Here is a 5,875-nt window from a genome sequence, read left to right on the forward strand (position 1 = left end):
CTAGTTAGGTGGAGACAACAGAGTAACAGATATTTAGTGGGCTTAAAAAAATTTTTTTTTTTTTCTTTCAAGGGGCGAGTACTTCTCAGAATGGCGATGCATACTAATTAGGTTGTGTGCGCATCTGGAATCCAAGAAGGAAACCACTGATCTTCAAGATTGAGTCTTCTCGGCAGCCCTTGGCATCACTTATTATGGGATATAGCACAAGTGCACTGATCTTCAGCACTACATCGCCATCTTCGGAGGGCTAAGGAAGGTTAAACAGTGGTCACACTTTGTTCTGAGAATGTGAAGCCTGTAAAGGGGGAAGGGACTAGAAAAACACTAAGAAGGAGATAGTAATTCACAGGTTGTTTCAACCTTATCTCATGTTGACAGGCTGTGGTTCCTGTTTACCGAACTTCTAGATGGTAATCTTTTAAGAGCTCTTTTGTTCCACCAGCACGGTTAACCCTATCTGTCTCAATAACATATCTGAGGAGCATGCTTCTTAGCTCACTCAAGTACACAACACCAAATGGGCAACACCTGCCCAGAAGCAAAGATGACAAGACAGGAAGGGACAGGAAAACTGGCAAATGGACATGGGAAAATCCAGGGTGTAAAGGGAAAGTTTGCTAACACATTGCAGGGATTGCAACCAATGTCACAAAACAAATGTGTATAAATTTTTGAATGAGAAACTAATTTGCGCAATAAATTTTCACCTAATGCATTGTTTTAGTCATCTAGTGCTGCTATCTTGGTGGTATGAGGTCCCCACTCTCTGCTAGCTTCTCTTTCCTTTTATCTCTTATAAAAGGTGGTGCAGGCCACACCCCAGGGAAACTCCCTTTACATTGGATCAGAGATGTGACCTGGCAAGGGTGTTACAATCTCACCCTAATCCTAATCCTTTTACCCTAATCCTCTTCAACATAAAATTACAATCACAAAATGGAGGACAACCACAGACTACTGGGAATCATTGCCTAACCAAGTTAATACACACATTTTTTAGGGAACATAATTCAATCCATGACATGCACAATAAAATAATAATAATAATAAAAAACTAGGGGGTGGATTTTGAACAGAGTTGCAAATTCAAACTGTTGGCTTTGAGATAATCTTTAAGTCTTAAATCAAAACTATCCCCAGAAGGCTTCTTTAAACCAAACAGTAGTTTATCTTAATCAGTAAAGAACCCATTCCTTGAGCATTGTGCTCTTTTATGGAACCATCCACATGAGATCAAATTGACAGTTTAGGAGGTTAGATAGGCAGTTTGAGGGGCAGTGAGTTTATGTTAATAGAGGAGGAACAAATCAGAAAAGGAGGTTGAGAAAGGTTGTGCAACTTGCAGAATGTAATCAATGTTACTAAATCATACATGCCGAAATTGTTGAATTGGTTTGTGTTTTGCTGTGTATATTTTCAACAACAATAAAAATTAAAGGTGAGAAATTGGGAAAAAATCACAAGAATACAATGAAATAATGAAAGCTTCAAAGTACTCGCTGAAAAACAAAACAACTGAAAACCAAAAAACTTGTCCACAGATGTTTATAGCAGCCTTATTCATAACAGGCAAAAGGTGGAAAAAACCTGTAATGGATTGAATCATGTCCCCCAAAATATGGGTCAACTTGGTTAGGCCATGTGTGGGTGTCCTCTATTTTGTGATTTTCCTATGTGTAATAAATCATAATCTCTGCCTGTGGTTAAAGAGGATTAGGATGGGATGTAACACCCTTGCTCAGGCCACATCTCTGATCCAACATAAAGGGAGTTTCCCTGGGATTTGGCCTGGAACACTTACAAGAGATAAAAGGAAAGGGAAGCAAGCAGAGAGTTGTAAACCTCATACCACCAAGAAAGTATTGCTGGGAGCAGACCATGTCCTTTGGACCAAGGGTCTCTGTGTCTGAGAAGCTCCTCGACCAGGGGAAGATTGAGGACAAGGACTTTCCTCCAGAGCAGAGACAAACAGAGAGAGAGGAAGGCTTCCCTTCTGGAGCTGACACCCTGAATTTGGACTTTTATCCCTACTTTACTGTGAAGAAGTAAATTTCTCTTCGTTAAAGCCATCCGCTTGTGGTATTTCTGTTATAGCAGCACTAGATGACTAAGACACAACCCAAGTGTCCACATCACTGCCAGCCACTTCTTCAGTATGCAGGTGGTGGTCTTGGGTATGGAGGACCCACCTTCATGGTCTTGCAGGTCCTGCCACATCCCAAACCAAGAAGCTACAGTGGAAGCTTCTCTGGACATTGGAGCTTGGATGCAGCTCTGTGCAAGGGACCCAGTCAGCCTTAACCCGTATATTGATCTTCACCTGGCTGCCTTCCCTCTCCTCACCTCCTTTCCCAACTCTGGAATTTCCCTTTGCTCCCCCTCCCCAGACAGGGGAGGTTGGGGGAAGTAGCCCCTTCCTGGCAGCTCAGAGACTGGAGGGACCAAGTCCAGAGTCCAAGATTGTAAGAGAAGTGTCCTAACCCTTCAGATGCCCCTCAGACCTCTATCTGTTTCTCCCTTTCTCTCTCTCTCTCTCTGTCTCTCTCTCTCTCTCACACACACACACACACACACACTCAGCTCTGCCTCCTGCATAGAGGCTCCACCCTCACCAGCCCCTTGCTCCATTGCACTTAAATCAGCTAGCCTCTCTTTGGGAGCAGAAGACTCAGCTGTGTTTTCTGCAGACTGGACGGGGAGGTGACTCAGACAGTGTCTGTCTGGTGGAAGAGACCCTGACTGCCCCAGCAGAGGTCTGGACTCCTCCAGGGGCAAGATCAGGCTTGGTTGTGGGGACAACATAGGGAGGGAGCTGAGGGCACTGAGGCCAGAGGAACTCTCCAACAGGAGGGGAAGAGGAAGAGTTGTTGCTCACTTTTCCTCAGGCCTGTCCCTCCTCACCAGGCATTGGCTTCTGGAACTCTGATCAACCATGGAGTCCCCCCCAGGTGAGTGAGACCAAGTGATGAGGGAATGGTGGGGTTCTAGAATCCCTTTTTCCCAGATTTCACCCCTCACCAACGCTGCTGATCCCTCCCTATAGATCCCCCAAGGCCATGGGTGTCTCCTGGGGGACTGCGGTCAGAGGCAGGGCTGGCTGTTTTTGCACAGGTCCCCACAATCAGAAAGCCCTCCTCTTGGTTGGTCTAATGCTCTGCTGTCACCATCTTGAAATTCTGAATAACTTTCAATAAGTTATTTCATTTTGCTCCTACAAATGATGAAGTCAGTCTTGGTTATGGGGTCAGAATTTTGGTCTTGGAGGTAAATTATGAAAGGCAGCTCCTATTGTGTGTGTGTGCAAGGAGGCATGTCGTGTGTGTGTGTGTGTGCATGCACGCATGCACAAAGGCATGTGCTTTAGGTGTTTCCGGGTGTGTGTGTGTGTCATGGATAGGCAGAGGAGCAGAGTAACAATGAGTGCTTATGGGATAAGGAAGTCAGTTTAGAAATCAGATCTGATATGGCTGTGGGGGAGAAGGGAACTCAGTTTTGGAAGAATCTCCACTCCCAGAAGCTCCCTTAGAACTGGGCGAGCCCAGGGGCTGGGGGTGGGCAATGTTTTTGTGACCCTAATACTCCACAAAATGTTTTCTCCTTTCGAAGGGGGCAGTTGAAAGCTTGATATAACTAATGCCATGTTGAACCTGTTTTTTTTTCTGCCTGCCTTCTCCTTTCCGCATACTTTTGTTAATGACTTCGTTTTGTTCTCTTGCACTACCTGTGACTTAAGACCCCCCACATAAAGATTAGAGCCCAGATGTCCAGTCTGTAAATCTTGAACCTGATAAGGAGATGTCCAGCATGTATCTCTTTATTCTGATAAGGAGGCTCTTGTAATTATCTTGTAATGTGTAACTTATCTGGCCATCTGCAGGCTAGGTGCCTAAAAGACACTATGTCCCCCTTATGACAAAGATATATATATAACCTGTAATGTAAAATTGCCTTTTGGGACTCCATAAAGACAGCCTTCATTGCTGTTGGACTCCACGTTTGTGCCACCTCCTAAACTTTCTCGCTTTCTGACTTGGGGTATGTTCCATTGGCTTGACTGCTCTAGGGCACGGACCCTAATTGGACAACACTTTGGAGTGCTTTCCTTGAAACATTTTAAGCTCCTCTCCAGTGCTTGGGTCTGGCTGAGGCAGCCTTGGACTGACTCAGGAGCTGCGTCTCTCTCTCTCCCTTTTGGAGTGCTCTCAGATCCTTTGTCTCCTCCCTGCCTTCTGCACACACATGGGATCAACCAGATGCCCCAGGGGGCTCTTGGAGTTGTGCCAATGTGGTTGTCCAGGGCCTAATGACTGCGCTGGTTCCAGGAGGCTGGCCTGAAGAGGAAATAGCTCTCACTGGCCTGTGTGGCACTTCCTTTGCCCTATACCCTGGGATGACAATATAGTGCTGTTGCAGATTTAGGGTGATTCAAATCGTGTAGGCAGAGCTGGGCATATTCTGGGGATGATCTTGACCAGGAGCCAAGTGCTTGCAGCTGCCCAATAGGGACCATGGCAGGGGATCCATGGGGAATCTGTGGGGTGCCTCTGCACCTGCAGGTCAATACCAGAGTGTTGGGGTGGAGCTGGGGCCCCACGGGCCTGCAGGATTCGCAGTAAGGTACGACAGCTGGATGCAGTGTGGACCCAGCCAGGCGCCCCTACTTCTCTGTCACCACCACAGAGAGGAGTGGCTGCAGAAATATCTTCTGCCTCCTAGTCCCCACATGGTTCTTTCTAGGCCAACTTTCACCAGGATCATTCACTGGCTAATTCTTTTCAGAAGTAGACTTCCAGGTCCTTCTTCCTAGTGTCTTAGTGTGGAAGCTCAGCTGAAACCTGTCCACCATGGGTGACCCTGCTGGTATTTGAATACTGGTGGCATAGCTTCCAGCATCACAGCAACATGCAAGCCCCCACAGTACGACAAACTGACAGATGGGCTGGTGCATCAGGATCATAAAAACAAAAAACCAAACCCATTGCCATCAAGTCCATTTCAACTCATAGTGACCATATAGGACAGAGCAAAACTGATCCCATAGGTTCCCAAGGAGCAGCTGGTAGATTTGAACTTCCAATCTTTGGTTAGCAGCTCGAGTTCTTAACAACTACACAACCAGGGTTTCAATAGAGGGTAGGGTATCTGGGAAGTCAAGTTCCCAGGTTAACCAGCTGCCCCGGCACACCCACCATGGTGTACATATGCATGTGTCAGTGTGTGCCCACCTGTGTGTAAGTGTGCAGGTGTGCATATAACTTGTCTCTGGGGAGGGGAACATATAAATGCCTGAGTGTCACTATTACCTCCACAGAGAAACCATGTCGGGATGCTGAAGACCAGAATGGTAAGAAGCTCTTCCCCATGTCTGTCGGCTCTGGGCTGTGAAGGGGGCAGGGGGCTGTGTTCTACTGTGTGACACAGAGGACACTCAGGGCCACCTGGGACCCAGGAGGAAGGATCAGGCTGTTGGTCCCAAATTCTGCCTCTCTTCACAGCATGAAGATTTAGACAGATTCTTTGATACAACTGAAAGTCAACCATGGGGACATGGTACAGGTGGGTCATTTTGTCCCCACCCCTACGCTCCCACAATTTAGGTGGAGTGGGTGGCTTCATGATGATGGTGCTGAGGTTTCTCATCCCTTACTCTGAACACATCCTCACATACCAATAACTCCTCAAGACATACCTGTGTGGTAGATGTGTGCACAGGTGAGGGATACTGAGGCCCAGGGAGGCTGGCTGAGGGGTGTCCAATCCCACAGCATGTGGATGTAGAGCAGGGGCTGCCAGGTGTCTGGTCCCAGGCACCTGGGTCTGGACCCCAGTGGGGTGGGGAGGAGGGACAAGGAGCTGAGAATGGGCTGGAGCT

This window comes from Elephas maximus, chromosome 12, assembly GCF_024166365.1.
Source record: "Elephas maximus indicus isolate mEleMax1 chromosome 12, mEleMax1 primary haplotype, whole genome shotgun sequence".
In the NCBI taxonomy this organism is placed as follows: domain Eukaryota; kingdom Metazoa; phylum Chordata; class Mammalia; order Proboscidea; family Elephantidae; genus Elephas; species Elephas maximus.